This window comes from Argiope bruennichi, chromosome 5 (genome assembly GCF_947563725.1).
Source record: "Argiope bruennichi chromosome 5, qqArgBrue1.1, whole genome shotgun sequence".
NCBI classification, from domain to species: Eukaryota; Metazoa; Arthropoda; class Arachnida; order Araneae; family Araneidae; genus Argiope; species Argiope bruennichi.
This window is the reverse complement of record NC_079155.1, coordinates 12153646-12170561: the sequence shown is the minus strand read 5'-3', so window position 1 is coordinate 12170561 and position 16916 is coordinate 12153646. Positions and strand designations below refer to the sequence as shown.

Here is a 16916-nt window from a genome sequence, read left to right as displayed (position 1 = left end):
TTTTAATAGAAAAAGAAGTAGAGAAAATATTTTACTAAACATATTGAAAAGAATAAAATGTGTAGCATTATGGGTATAAAAGAGAAAATAGTAATTAAACCTGAAAAAGAGAAAAGAAATAAAATATTATTTGTTTAAAAAGTAAAACGATAATAATAATTTATGAATATCAATAATTTAAAACTTTAGAAAATTTGCTATAAGTAGGTATTCTTACAATTGATCCTTTTGTAAATAAAAAAAAATAACTATACTTGAAATGTCAGTAAATTTAAGTACGATAATGTACGCATTTAATATTTCTACTAATAGTTTGGTAATAGAAGTACGTTTTATAAATGCATCAAGGTCATTTATAATATTTTCTTAGCTTATGACAAAGATGAATATGCGTCTGTGTATGTGTGTGCAATTTCATTCTACAGGCCAGGCAGTTTGGCATAGAGCACGAAATTAGCCCATACCTACTTTGGAATGTGAAAATTTGAACGTTGGACCATTTTTTCTAAAATTTTAATTAATCGCAATCTAAGTGAAATGTTGACTTCTTTCCACGAAAATTTCGGAAAATATTACGACACAAAAATGATTTTCACATCATCTTAAGATTCAGAACATACTTTTTTACAATGATAACAATTATTTAAGTTTTAATGTAAGTTAGTATTTCTAGTCATTTTTTAAAATTGTGTGAAACATATTTTCCAACGGTTTATTACACTATTCCACGGGCAAAAAAAAAAAAAAAAAAAAAAAAAAAAAACTGAATTAGTACATAAATGTTAAGCTAAATCTACAAAAGTGTAACTCTCAGCATGTTTCTGTGGGAAATGAAATAAATAAATATTTGATATTTTACAAAAAGATTTAAAAAGTCCAGATTTATGCAATATGAATATACCGTAATTTTTAACGCAAAAATGATTTATATATATATGTGTGTGTATGATTACCTATAATTACATTTGGTTATTCATAATCGCTAATGAGTTTAATGATCAGAATGAAGAATATAATTTTATGCACTTTGAGTCAATACCATTCGATTGAATTACAAAATTTATTTTTTTATACAGTCCCTCTGTCTTATAAGCCATAATCAATCAATATTCTTGCTGATCTACTATTTTAAACAAAAAGAAATGCCAATTCTATTCCAAAGAAAACATAATTAATTATAAAAATATTAATATTACTGTCATAAAAATGTCCGATTTTAGACCACTTTTCTAACTATCTCAAAGAGTATGCGCCAAACAGTGCCTGGAGTTCTCCCCAGTCTAATTAGTCTAAAATTATTGAATTATTGATTGCCTTTTAATAGTGATATTTTAACTTGGTTAGATTGGATCACAAAAAAGGAAAGCGACTTTTAAAATTTCGTTTTAAAGTAAATGTGTGAAGACTGTTTCACTGAATATGATTCCTTAAAAATAAATTTATTGACTGAAAAACAAAATATCATTTAACCATTTAAATCCTTTAGAAAGTAAAACTAAAAACTGAATTTCAATATTAATTGAAAGTAATTTTTCTTTTAGATAATGCAAAAAATAATAAAAATAAATATTATGTAGTACACATAAGCCTTTAATGATGAACGAAATTTTTTTTCGCTTTCCTATTTTTAAAAGTTATGTGTGGTTTCAGAAAAAAGTGTTTATATTTACTGAAATTTAATCACTTATGTTTCAATTAAAAGTTTAAATTTTACGGCAGCTGGCAGAAAATTAAAGAGAGAGAGATAAATGGTACAATGAGCAGAATGGCATAAGGCTTCTATAATAATATAATATATAACTATCAAAATTTGTAGATTAAAATTATTTTGCTATGGAAGCTATTAAGAGACGAAGTTACATAAATATTCAATTTAAACTTTTAATAAGCATTCCGGCAAACCAGATTGTTGACAAACTAGTCTTTAACGAAAGATTTATTAAAAACATTTTGATAGAATAATAATACTTTCTGATAGAATTATTGGGGATGGTTCGACAAAAAACACTAAGATGTTATTGAGAAATTCATTAAAGCTTATATTAAAAGTTGAAACAAAAGTTTAAAAAAAACAACTTATAAATATTTTAATGAGATAGCTTGACAAAATAGAACACTGAAAACATTTTTTTCCAAGACATTCTCAATCTTTTTAGAAAATTTATTTCTTAGAGGACGGTTGAGCATTTGAGAAAAGAAAGAAAACAGAGAAAATAAAGAATTACTTTTGTAAAAAGATACTCAATCGAATAAGTATCTTTCAGTCGAGTGAGAGACGTGGAAGTTAAAATATACACGAATAGAATGCTCTTTCCAGGAAATTGTAGTAAAATCAAAGTTACTTTCGTATATTGCTTTGTAGAAGTAAGATCTCAAAGAGTGCATTTTCTGTTAGATGACACCATTGGGTTTCCAAGCAAATATATGGCATTAAAGATGCATTGATCCTTAAACGTAGTGATTGAATTTTTGTTCAGTACTTCATGGGATACTGAACGGAAGCATTTGATCGGATGTTATTTTATTCAAAGCCTAGAATACCTGCATCAGTAAATGGAGAAAAAAAACTATATATATATATATATATATATATATATATATATATATATATATATATATATATATATATATATATATATATATATATATATATATATATATATATATATATATATATATATATATATATATATATATATATATATATATATAACCGATACAGCTATTAAGCTTATATACTTATTTACATGGTTAATTGGTACATTACTATTACTAATTAAAATTGTTCTGATAGATTCTATGATTTATTTTAACACAGATATTGAGATTGACAGCATTTTAAACAAATAACTTTTAAAAGCATCTATTAAAAAATACTATATTCTATAAATTCATCAATCGCTTTTAGAAAAATTATATAATTAAAAAAATTAAAATCATTAACGTATATTTTCCCTATATAAACAGCTAGAATATTTTTCTTTTCATTAAACATATTTTTAAATAAAATAGATGCTATTTTTAAAACTTTATTAATGGATTCGGTAAAGCTTAGTATTTTGAATAAATCTTTTGAAATATTTAAATTGTCCAGTAATTGTTAATTCAAATAATGAATTCGCTTCATTCAAATGTAAGGTAATTTTATCATTAACTAAATCATTCAATGTAACATTTTTATTTCATTTTCAAGTATGTTTTAAAGGAATTATTTTTCATGAAAATATATTCGTGAAAAAAGGTGAATACAGTTTTAATTGAATAAAATTAATTTCACTTAATACACAGTTAGTAAAAATTGTTATTATTCTATTAACGAGAAAAACATCATTTCATATTTACTGAAATTTTTAATTGCCCTTTTGATAATTGAGTGAGGAAGTTTCAATAGAGAAATTTTCATAATACATAGACGTAATATTCTGCAATAAATATTGCTTTTTTCTTATTCTCAATAAAAATTGTTAGTATCTTTGAAAATAAGTGTAAAAAAATATTAATAAAATTTAATAAACATAAATTATTAATTTTTTTATTATATTGCTTTGTTAAAATACGTTACTTCTCCTTGTCAAATTTTTTTATAAAAAAGAATTCAGTGATAATTATTAAATTGTTCAAAATCCTTCAAATAGAGGAGACAAATTGTTACAAATGCTACTCAGATTGCAAAGGAACTAATAAATGCTGTTAAAAAAATTCATAACATTTAGTTCCAAGAATCTACATCTATTCCAGTTCAGTTCAATAAAATCTAATTATAAATAAAATGTGTGAAATTACATTTCACATAGTTTTCTTCGTTCTGTTCCTCGTCATTTTTTTCGTATAAGAAAATAATTTCTAAACTATTATTTCAATACAAAATAATTCTGTTTCCATTTGATAAGAAACTTTAAAGCACATTAGAGTATGCTAACAGGAAAGCAAGTGAGAGTGGACTCACTAAAACGTTCTTGCATACTCACTAATAAACCTTTCATGCCAAAACAAGCCATATAGTGCAAATAGTTACGAATTATAAACTTTTCGCGTGAAATTAGCATTTTTACTAAATACATCGTCATCATTGGCTAGGGTTTTGGCGATTTATTCCTGATCTGGGGTTAATGGTGTCTGAAAATTGAATTTGTGCTTTAAACATGTTTTTCTCAATCGATTGACACAAAGATATGGCACAAAACTGAAATAGTAGTCACGAAATACTATACTAAATTTGATCTACTTTAGTCATTGAGTTTTTAAAATATCGCGTTTACATGTTTCGAAAGTACAGACCGACATGCAATCAACCATTTGTTAGTTTTAGCTCAAAATTTCAGACGTGGTTTTGTTAAATCTTTGTGCTGAATCCTATCTTTCTAGATCTCTTTGTTTTGTAGTTATCGTATTAAAATATATTCGAACAGCCAGATGGACAGACTTCCTCTCAACATTGAAAATTTTATAGAAATCTGTAAATTTAATGTCATGACCTTATACCAAATTTCAACCATATAGCTCTAAGCATTTTTATGCTATGTATAAGAGAGAAAAAGAGAGCGAATTCCTTTTTACAGTGCTGAGTTATGATTACAATTCGTTTCAAAATCATCTTCCTATCTTTTTTTTTTTTTTTTTTTTTTTTTGAAATTTATATATTTTAGGAAATTATCACTTTAAAGGTATATAACATTCTTAGCCATTTGTTCATATTTATAATCAAAAACAGCATACTAAAAGGTTATTCAAAAGTAAATAAAGACCATTTAAAAAATATTTTCAGTCAGGAAAAATGCAAGTGCATAATCACTACAAGTGCAACCAATCAGAACCAAAGAAATATGAATTTAGCATATCAGAAATGTACCATCTGCATTTAAAATCCATGAGGGGAATAAAAAAAAAATATTTTATTACAACAGTTTTGCATCTGTGTTTATTATGCATACCATATGCATTATAAACGCAATTATGCATACGTTTATTACACACAAACATTGAAAAATATCAATTTCTAACAAGGATAAGAATTTTACAGTACTGATTCAATTCCATGCAGTGAATTTCAATCATTCATACACTTTCATTAAAAAAAAAAATTCTGAGCTATTTTTCACCTTGATTTCGGCGTCGTGTCGTAACATAAAAATGGATCGTTACTCAAAATTCAACTCTGACATTTCATACCGTTGGTTGCAAACTTCAAACGAATCGCTTATCCAATAAAGGCCTACTGGAAATGTACACGAGTCTTTCCTTTTTTTGATCGCTATAAACTTTCGCCGCATCAGAAAATCTAATTTTTGCGCAGGCAGTTGTATTTCATTGCCACGGTAAGACGAAAAGAGAATCAGCAATGATATTATTTATGTGCTAATATACTATTTGAAAGATGTGCAAGATTTGGGAAACTATTGTATGTAATCAAAAAATAAATTTTAATCAAAATTTATAAGCTAAGATAATGTAGCGCAAAATTGATTAATAATATAATTTGTTATTTTTAAATCTATATTCTTAATTATCATGCTGGATGGATTTATATTAAAATAATACTTATTTACTTAAATTCGGGTATTATGTAAATATAAAAGATATTCGCATCTAAAAATTCATATACAGAATACTGAATTGTAAAGTATGAAAAATAACAAAATTTAATTATTCAATAACGGAATGAAGAATTCGCAAGATAATCTTTCTCAAATGGAAATTTTTGAAAATAGAAAAGAAATAGCAAATTGTTTTTCGAAAATTTCATTGTTGTCTTAATCTCTACTATTAGCAGAATGTGTGTGTTTATGCGTGGGTATATGTGTGGACATATGTGTATGTATCTGCATGTGTGTGTTTTTTTGCTGACGTTATGCATGATATATCGTTTTACATTAGAGTAAATACACCAGTGATTATAAAAATGATAGTTTCGGAAACGATTTTTTCGAGATTTTGATTAATGAAAAATTAAGGGCTACTTTGAAATTTATCTGCGATAATTTCAGAAAATAATACTACAAGTAATTAATTTTTATGCCATTTTCAAATTTTATTCTTTTTTATTTTTTCAACTTATTAGCAGTTAAAACCATTTTTTTTTCAATTTTTGCAATTGTTTTTCTCATTAAAAAAAAAGATGCTTTTGTTACAAAGGAATACAAATTATTTTCATTGCTTGATCAAATATTTCATCACGATTTTTCATCACCAAAACTAAGAAAGTAATGATTATGTTAAATATCTGCGCAATTTATATAAAGGGTATGAAAAAAAGTATGACAATGTACCAGAGCAGAAAAAATTTATATAAAGGGTATGAAAAGAAGTATGACAATGTACCAGAGCAGAAAAAATTTATATAAAGGGTATGAAAAGAAGTATGACAATGTACCAGAGCAGAAAAAATTTAAATGGATTGCAAAATAGATTTTTTAAATCAGAAAATTTTAAAAATTTCCAAAGAAAATTGAGTTTTCAATGAAACTGTGACGATACGAGACTAGATTCCACTAACACACAACAGACAGAGCAGAAATAAAACTATTAAAATAACATAGCTATAAATTCTGCCACAAATTTTGATATTTAAAAAATTGTTGAGAGACCTATGGATTTCAAATTTTTCATAAAAGATTTCATTGAAATTAAGCCCATTCAATATTCCCGGAAGCCAACTGGTCACCAGTGCAACTAACTGACACTTAACTGACAATACTTTTTATTGTATAATCTGATGTTTAAAACTCCCCGGTAAACGTTTCTCCAAACATCACATTAAGTGAGCAACAAGAAAAACTAAATTATGTCCTTCCAAATAAACCTCGAACATGCCTTTAAAAGTTCGTTGACTAAAAAATACTAGCATTTTTTTTTCTTTTATTATAGGAATACATTTTGCATCTTTGATAAATAGTTGCAATGACTTTTTATCTTTGAAAAATAATAAAATGGCTTCGCCATGAAAAGTTCAGAGAATTGTTTCAAAAACTCTTTTCTTTTATTATTGATTTAAACCAAGTATTTCTTCTGATGAGTGGCCCAAAGAATTTTGAGATAAGAAAGAAAAAGTATTTTGTAAATTGCAGTTGGTTAAGGGGTTTATAACTTGTTTTTGTTCTAATGAAAACCCATGAGTGTTTTCTCTGGCTTGAGGGTTTTTCGCTTTTCAGAATGATGAAAGCCTCTATTAAGTAAAGCAGTCATTATCGCTGTAGATGTTCTTTCCTTACAGCAGCTGTGCTATCACGGGAAAATCAGAGAATTTTTTGAAAGACGAAAGAAAGGGGGAAAAACTGAAGTACCTGGTATCAGAATGCAAATGAAATTTCAGGTCAATGGATTTTTGATCCCAGTATTTTTTTAGTAATAAATTGCATATATATTCATAAATAATTTTTTTTACAAAAATCGTTTCATATGAAACCGCTTCATTTAATAAAGTGGCATATTCAGCGAAGAAAGAAAATAACTATAAATAAATAACCAGCATTTTGAAAACAAAAACATCCCGTCAACAGAATAAGAAAGACATATTAAAGCACTATAAATCTATTATTTGTTTTGTCACATGACAGTTATTAAAATATTCACACTGAATATTCTTTTTGTACGACAATGAATGCTTTCAAATAATATAAATTTATATAAAGTTAAGTAAAATAATAAAAATAAATTTAAATTTAGCATTTTTATTGTAATGAACATAGTGTGTAATTTTATTTTATTGGTTTATCATTTCAATTCTACTTAGTTGTGGTTCGCTCTCCTTCTTTATGTCTTTCATATCTAATACTTAAAGGAATGAAAAACTAGTCAATTGAAGCATCAAATCGGGGTATTTAGTTTGTAACTCTAAACAAAGTTTAACTGATTAATAAAAGTGAAAACCAAATGTGATTGTGTTAAAAACAAAATGCGATTAAATGAATATTGCTGACAATTGCGTGATATAATTCGTATAGCTACCATCTATAGTCAGCCTTCAATGTTATTGATTTTGATAATTTACATTTGACTAATCTCTATTTAGAATAACGCAGATACATTATAAACATATTGATCCAATATTATATGGCATACAAATTATAAGTGAACTATTGAAAAAAAATTATTAGAGGGAAAATTGGTATTAGTTTCAAAGTAAAACATGATACAAAATAGAAAACGATTTCAAAAAAATTAAAACTCAAGTTTAAGATGCTGATTTAGATAAGCAGATTGAAGATTTAATTGCTTCTGAGTCTAAATTTTTAACAATTTTCTGGAGAATCTTCTTCTTTTTGCATCAATATAAATTTTAAAATAAGATTTTTTCAAATTTAAAATAAACTCTTGAATAATTATGAAACTTTATTCAGCTCATTCATTACCATTGATTTCCAGCGCTGTATGAAATATATAACTATTTATGTGTTGATAAAAATACTTAATATTCAAAGTAAATATAAGTAAACAAAGAACTATGAATTTTAAATTACGTAGTATATGCATAGAAAAAAAGGAATATAAAACAGTTTCATTCATATGAAAATTATGGGACTTGAATTTATTTTAAACGGAAGCTGAATTTGTGAATAAGAAATATTTTATTCTAAAGGAATTCCAAGGAGATTTTAAAATTTTGAAATACCTAGTTCAAAATATATATTTATTTATTTTCCTTTCGTATTAAATGACGTAAAATTAGCTATGAATAAATTTGCAAAATATTTTCACCATGCCTTGAAGATATTTTTGCAGGGAAAAGATTTCCCAATTAATTTTAAATATTATGTTTCTTTGTGTTTTTTTATAAATTTATACTTTCCTCCTATATAATTAATGAATATATAAAATATAATAAGCCATCTTCCTTCAAATACACAATTATCAAAAAACTAGACATATCATTGTTGATTAATTAAATGTATGATAATATTTCTTTATATTAAATAAAGACTTTTTTCATTGATTCTTCAAGAAAAGACGGAATTAATTTTAAAACTGATTAAAATTTCTGTTTTAATAAAAGTTTCTATTTAATTTGCAAACATAAAAATGTCTAATAAATGTATTCTTATTACAAGAGGAAAAGGAAGTATACAACATTAAATTCAAATAATTATTTAAATATTTCTTATGTTACTTCATTAAACTATTTCGAGCAAAATAATTAAATAAGTCTTGAAACAACCGAAGATAAAAAAAAAATGTTTCTTTGCTTTACTAAGAAAACTAAAGAAATTCACCAAACATTACTTTTGATCACATGTTTGGCGAAATATATCCATATCTGGCTCTTGTGCGATAAACTTCAAATTCAAACTCATAACTCACCAAACTCTATCAGAAAGTATAAAACTTACCAAAACTTAATTAGAAAAGACCGTTAGTTTACCATATTTGGCAGTTTATTGCCATTGGATATTATACCTTTTGACCAACCATTACTGCTCCAGGTCACTTCAGCCCCATCTCATTACATATAATAATTAAAATATAATTAACAATATATGGATCCGAAGTAAACAAACCCAATTTCAAACTCGTACTCAAATAGTAAATCGCTTCCTGCAGTTTTATTTAGTGAGTATAGTAAGGGAACTCTCCATTTATACTCTACTTGAACGGTAGTAGAATAGTGTGGCTCATCCTATTATTCTCTATAAATAAAATATTTTAGAAATTTAAGTTTCTGCATAATTTATATCTATTTATTGCAAAATTTGGAAATTTTATTAAAAATTGTGAAAAAAAATTGTGGGTACCGAGTCTTCCTGATTAAGAATGGTTTAAATTTGGATATGCCCAAGAATTTTAATATATCTAAGAATCTGGCATATATTATAGAATTGGACGCTCATGATATCTTTTATCACAATTGCTTGGTAAGCGAAAAAAAATACCCGATATGTCGGAGCTGATATGAGTTAAAACATAATTGCCCTTTATAGAATGTGTTATACTTTCCCGAAGTAGATACATATAATGTATATATGTTTCCAAATCTTCTGACTTTAAGAATCGATGTCGCGCCAATAGCGATTGTAGTGACTGGGAAATTACGTTTACCTACAGACCATCGACACACTTTTGATTAAAGTTGCTTCCAACAATAACTTTTAAAAGAAAGTACTTTTGCGAAAGATAAAGTTGATTATGATTTTAGAAACTAAAACAAATGTCTTGTGCTTATTAATAAGAAAAAATAATAATGTCACGTAGGTACTTTAGTGTAGATCTCAATGACACACACAAGAAGTAGAGCTAAACCAATTTTTCTTCTGCTTTTATACTAGCAGGGGAAGTTTCAGAATACTTTTCTGGAGACAGTAAGAAAAGTCCAGAACACTTAACTGGTAAACTAAAGAAATTTCCAGAATCTTCTGGAAATGAAATAAAAACATAAAAACAAGGAATTTAATATTTACATAGACTGTGAATCGCATTGTCTCTAACGGGATTCGAGCTTACGATCTCTTCATTAAGAGATCAGTGTTATGGCCATTGGGCCATGGAGAGTCGTCTGCCTCTTTTCAATGTGGCAATAATATCAATAATTTATAATTAACCAGGAGAAGTGGTATCTCCCAAACTTTCTTGCATCCTTTCTACTAAGAATTTCTCACCACTTCAGAAAATTAAAAGCCTTGAGTTAGGCCATGAATATCTTGAATGGCATCTGTGAAAATAGTTACGAAAGTAGATCTTTGGGGATAATCTAGTATTTTTACTAAATCTTGAGAATATGTATTTTGAAGGCTGTTTTCCGATTGATTGAAACCTAAATTTAGCACAAAATTCTGTTGTAGTCACAGATAAGCATTCTGATCTTCATCGATTTTAGTCTTTGAGTCTATGAGTTATGAGTTATATGAAAGTAGAGACCGACAGATGGTCCAATATTTGACATATTTGATTTAAGCTTTTATAAAAATCTACATTTTGAATGCTATAGCTTTGTAACAAGTTTTCTCTTCATGGCTGTTTGCATTTTGTAGTCATCGAGTACATTTGCACTTGAACAGATTGACAGACAGACTTCCTATGAATGAATAGCGTTTAGAATTAATTTGATAGAAATTTACATGTTTTTTCTTATATCAAATTTAATTCGACTATTTCAAAGAGTATCTGAGTTATTGTTTTGACAGACGGACCGATAGACAAAATGCTAAAAATATGCTTTTCAAATTTAGGGAACGCCGAAACTTGTCAAAATCTCGAGTTCGAATTTATTGGCAGCTACAAAGTCTTCAATACTTTATATATTAGAAGGAAAAAAGTAATAATGTTTTAAATTTAAAATAAAATGAAATATATAAATAAGAAAAAAATAAATTTATTCTTGTAATTAACAATACGATAATGCCAAGACAAAATCACGATTCATGACAGTTCTTCTTCCAGATGCAAGAAAACCCACCACCATTATATGAAAGATCTTGGGGTACATAGATGAATGCTCGTTTAGAAAAGTCCAATCACAATTTTTTTCAACATTTTGAAGACTACTGATTTTCAAAATGTAATTATTTGCATATAGTCATTTCAGTAAAAAGGAAGAAAGCCAACGTTATACGAGCAATCTATCTAGTTTTATACCATCAGTTCTTTTTTTGGTAGATTCATCAGTTATATCTTATTCATGTATGTGACATACTGATGCAATTTTCAAACTTGGTGAAGCAAATGCTCGCAAAATAACAAATTATTGAAGTCTAATGCATTTCTGGTTGTTTTTCAATCCATGACAAATTCAGTAAATGTATCATTAAAAATATGCTCTAGAAACAAACCTGTCTTAAAATCAAATTTTATTTGATTGAATGGAATTTACTTTTCCTTAATAAACTTAAATATTTTTTTAATAAAATAATTATTATAATCTACAGAATTTTAAAAGATGTTCTTTATAAATACTTTGCAAGTTTAAAAGGAAATAGTTTATAGGGGAACAATATTAGATTTTCATTAAAAAATATAAACAATTTGATTTACAAAATGTTTCCTTTTAACTTTGCACTAATTGGGAACGTAACTCAAAAGAATAACAATTTTAATCGCTAATCAATTTGAAGATCATTACAATTTTAAACCGCGTTTCGAATAAACTTGTCTTATTTTCAACTTCAAGGCATATTTTAAAGGCGTGTAAAATAAATATGTTTTACTTTGAAGTTACGGAATAGAAGAGAAATGTTCTATTAATTTTATTCTATTTTGACGAAGAATAAGAAACTGTTTGCCTCTCTTTTCAAAAATTTAAAGGGAGGGTTTCGCTTACAATCGATCTGACATCAGACTGGCTGCTCTTACTTTATGTTATTTACGATAAAACTTTTCATTTACTTTGATGCAATCTGGGAAAGAAAATAACTAAAATATACAGGATGATTGCAAATTTCACAAATTTTATAAAAATTTATAGTAAAATAGCTTATGATTAGTGGTATGGATATTATTGCAGCAGTTTCCCAAAACAAAACATGAGCTGGTGTAACTGTCCGGGCCGTATGAGAAGGAATTAAAACAAAAGTGATGGTATTTCTTTTTAATACGTCACATACTTTGCCTGTCTCTTAAATCATATTAAAACTTACAATTATATTAGATTAAATTATTTATTTAATTAACTGTTATATTTTTAATTCGAGATAACTACTGTACACAAACAAGAATATAAATATTTAACAATAATTAACTGATGATTTTATAAATTATTTTCTTTTATGAATTCTTATTATTTGTAAAATAACGTAAACATAGTTTTGACACTAAGTTATTGTGATAATTATAATTGTCATTTTTGGATACAGTTTACTGCTTATAGTTATCTATATGACTTCTATAAAAAGTTAACGGGGTAAATTTTTATTAAATTAAGTATCAAAATTCCGTAAATGTCATTAATAAATAAAATGTCATTGCTGACTTTGTTTCATTCTTTAAACTTCTGTATAGTATTAAAAAAAAAAACTGATCTTCAACATTATGGTTAATAAGAGGAAATATTCAAGAGACATTAGGACTTACAATAAACGAAAATTGAAATTACCAAATGCATATTTTAATTTATAAAATTAAATTAGTTTATATAACTGAATATTCTGAAATTATTTGATTCCTTCTTTGTATAATTATTCAATATTTTTTAAGATAAATCCAATGGATAAAATGTTTAAAGGTTAAATAAGAAATTTACAGTCACAGATGTAATCTTCACATACAAATATCTGATCTTCAGTAAATTAAAATGCAGATGAAATGAAATAATTACAAAATAAACTATAACTAAATTTCTGACGTCGTTATCATATTTATTTTTTTCTATTTTTAAATCTTGAGTATATTCCTTCATAGAATAATAATTTATTCACTTTCTTCAGTAGAATTACTGTCTGTCGAATTTTAAAGAGAAGAAGTAATTTAAAATGATGAAAAAAAGATATCTAATTATGCAGTTGAAGTTAGAGAAATTTGAAATGAAGTCTGTAATGAAATAATACATTTTTAATGAGCTGAAAATTAATTAATGTGCATCAATCATCTTTTTCATACTCCCTCTGACAATCTAATTAAAGTCTTAGCTGCACGTGATAAATGAAAACAGGATATTAAATTCAGACGAAAAAGACATTAATGCAAATAGACTCAGGGAAACTACGAAAAGAAACTTTGTTAGAACCATCCAAGATTAAAAATAATTAAAAAGATGGTGGATATAATACCAGTGATGATTGTATCTTCTTTGCATTAAGAATATTAGATATTCTGGAATGAATTTTCCAAGAGAAAATTTCACATTCATTACATTGATTTTGAGAAGAAAAAAAAAGAGTTAATTATTTGAAAAGTATTAACAGAATAGATTGGTCACCATTAAGAATTATATTGAAGTTTCTGGTGATGCACAATCTAAAAGCATCTTTATATTAAGAAATACTGATAACTGAGTTGAAAATATTGATAATTATTTTCCTTCTAGGTTTGTATAAATAAATAGAAAAATCCATATTCAAATAAACGTTTTATAATAAACATTTATTTATTTGAAAAGCATAAACTCAATATATTAATTTATCATTAAGAATTATATTGAAACTTCTGAAGATATTTAATTTAAAAGTATCTTTATATTAAAAAAATATTGATAATTCTGTTGAAAATATCGATAATCATTTTTCTTTTTGGTTTGTATAAATAAATAGAAAAATCCACATTCAAAGAAAAACTTTATCATAAACATTTGTGACATGAAGTTATTTTTGCTTAAAATTTAAAATATATTAATTATTATTTTTTTTATTTTCTTTGATATCAGCAACATATAAATTTCCATTTTAGAAGGATTTTTTTTTCTGCAATAACTGAAAGCACTTTCAAATAAGAAAATGTGCAAGAATCAGTTCATGGTTTCCTGTTCTAATAGCTGATAACATTCCTTTAAAAACAAAGCATGAAAAACTCTACTCTATTTAAAAAGTAAATGAATAGTTTTATTTTTCTTTCCAAAATGCTCTTTTATATAAAATTTAATGATGCGCATTTTATAATTAGTAGTACAGCTCTACATTTTACATTATTTAAAATTATTATAAAACAGTTTCATCATAAATACAATAAAAACAAATATTATTTTTTGTCATTAATTGCAAACCACATTATAAATTAATTACTTTGACAATTCGAAATTTTGTGCTGATAGAATATCAAATTTTTTAAAATTAGTAATACAGTTTTACATTTTATATTATTTAAAAATTATTACAAAACATTATAAATTCGTTATAAATTCATTTTACAAATTTATAAATTCATTCATTCAATTCATTTCATTATAAATTAATTCATTATAAATTCATTAATTCATTATAAATTCATATTACATTCATTATAAATTCATATTACATTCATTATAAATTCAATAAAAACAAATCTTATTTTTGTCACTAACTGCAAAGAACATTACTGATGAATTATTTTTGACGGTTCGAAATTTCACGCAGAAAAAAAAATCTCGAAACTTCTATAAGAGTAATCTAACAGAGAGAATTGATTCTCAGAACTTCAAAATAAATCAAAATTCTAAAATAATATAGAGACAAGTAGAAAATATTGGAAAGGAAGTTAAATCAAACAGGAAGTTAACTCTGATTGTATTATGCTAGCTGCATGAAAACAAACACGCGTGCAAAGACCTGAATGCTATTCCTGACATTTCCGGAAAAGCCACACGAATCAAAGATTTATCAAATCAACTTCCGAATAAGATCTCCTTCAATATGATAATAATATCTCCAATATTAAATAAAGATTCGTATGATTTTGATGCATGTAACTGTATAATAAAACCACATGTACTCTAAACGTTCATATCTGGATTCACAATTTTCATTTTAACAATATCTACAATCTCCGCATTTACTTGATTGACATCAAGTGTTTAAAAATTATTCATCTTTAGATCTATTTAGGCACATTTATAACTATTCATGTCTGTTCACTATCTAAAACATTCGAACGAAATCCACATGCATTATAAATATCTAAGATAGAAGAAGTTATATACAAAGAAATTTGCACTCACCGCATTGATTTGTCCTCCACATGGAAGAAGTGTACCGGGATGTGTGCCCTGAAGAGATTCTTTCTGCAGATAAGGAATCAGTAGTTCTAGAGATATTAGGATCCAATCGAAAACTGCAACTAATGAGACGTGAAGCACTAGATGGCTCAGTGACCGTATCAGGGTGTCGCCTGTTTCTTTCCCTTTCAGCTCAGTAACGCCGCGTTTCAGGGTTACACGAAACTCGCAAATCGGTCGCCAAGCGTCGCCAAATCGGAGTCGGAAAAGACTTAATTGAAGTTTCGTAGAACTGCGTTGCTGCCCGTTTGCACTTTAGCGGATTTAGAAATGGTATTCGGTAGTCTGTTAGGTTAATTATGTCTGGTTAGGAATCCGTATAAGTCGCGAATGAATTCCCAAATTAGCTGATTCAGTTTGTGTTGGCTGAAATGAGAGGAACAGGATGTGGAGAGGAGGGATTATAATTTACCGGTGCAAAAGGGACATGGTGATCTTGTAATGGGTGGTTAATCTCTTGCAGGTTAGGTGTGATTTAAACAAGGGATATATCATTGGGAGAGATGTTATGAATTTAATAGAATTTTAAGATAGTCTTTGCATTATAGATATATTTTTTTTAAGATTGAAACCGGAATGCACGGATAATCTAAGGTTGTCATGTTGATGTATTGGATTTATCATGAAATAAATCCCGCTTTAAAAATTGGTTTAGAGTAAAAAGAAAATAATACTATTGATTTAAAAAAAATCGTTTTTTGTATATTTGTATTGTAATATAAAATTCTATAATAAACTTTACATTAGAGATTCGTTTGAAGATTATAAACAGAATAAATGGATAATCGCATGATTGTCATGGTGATTAATTGAATTTACACTGAAATAAATCCCACTTTAATAAATTATTTTGGAGTAGAAAATAATACTATTGATTTTTTTTGTATATTTGTATTGTAATATACAATTTTAAAATCGAGTTTGCATTATAGATAAGTTTAATGGTTGAAATCGGAATGCATTGATTATTATATGATTGTCATGTTGATGTATTGAATTTGTCCTGAAATAAATCCAGCTTTAATAAATTACTTTGGAGTAAAAAATAATATTAATAATATTTTTTTTTAAAATGTATTTTTGTATACTAAATTGTAATATAGTTTTAAGATCGAGTTTGCATTAAACATAAGTTTGAAGGTTGAAAATGGAATGCATAGATAATCGTATGATTGTCATGTTGAAGAATTGAATTTAGCCAGAAATGAATATCGCTTTAATTAAATGTTTTGGAATAAATAGAAAGTAGTACTATTGTTTATTTTCAAATTTCGCTTCTGTATATTTGAATTGTAATATAGAGAAAAATAGT

General features: G+C 26.3%; 1 protein-coding gene across 1 annotated transcript in view; it reads right to left on the bottom strand.

Moving 5' to 3' along the window:
• The window catches only part of LOC129968910 (protein unc-93 homolog A-like), a 62162-nt gene extending 46458 nt beyond the window's left edge, over window positions 1-15704 (bottom strand). Inside the window, exon 1 of the mRNA XM_056083250.1 lies at window positions 15548-15704. The gene's annotated coding sequence lies outside the window, so the exon portion shown is untranslated. The remainder of the gene's footprint in view (window positions 1-15547) is intronic.
• Window positions 15705-16916: the final 1212 nt, after the last annotated feature.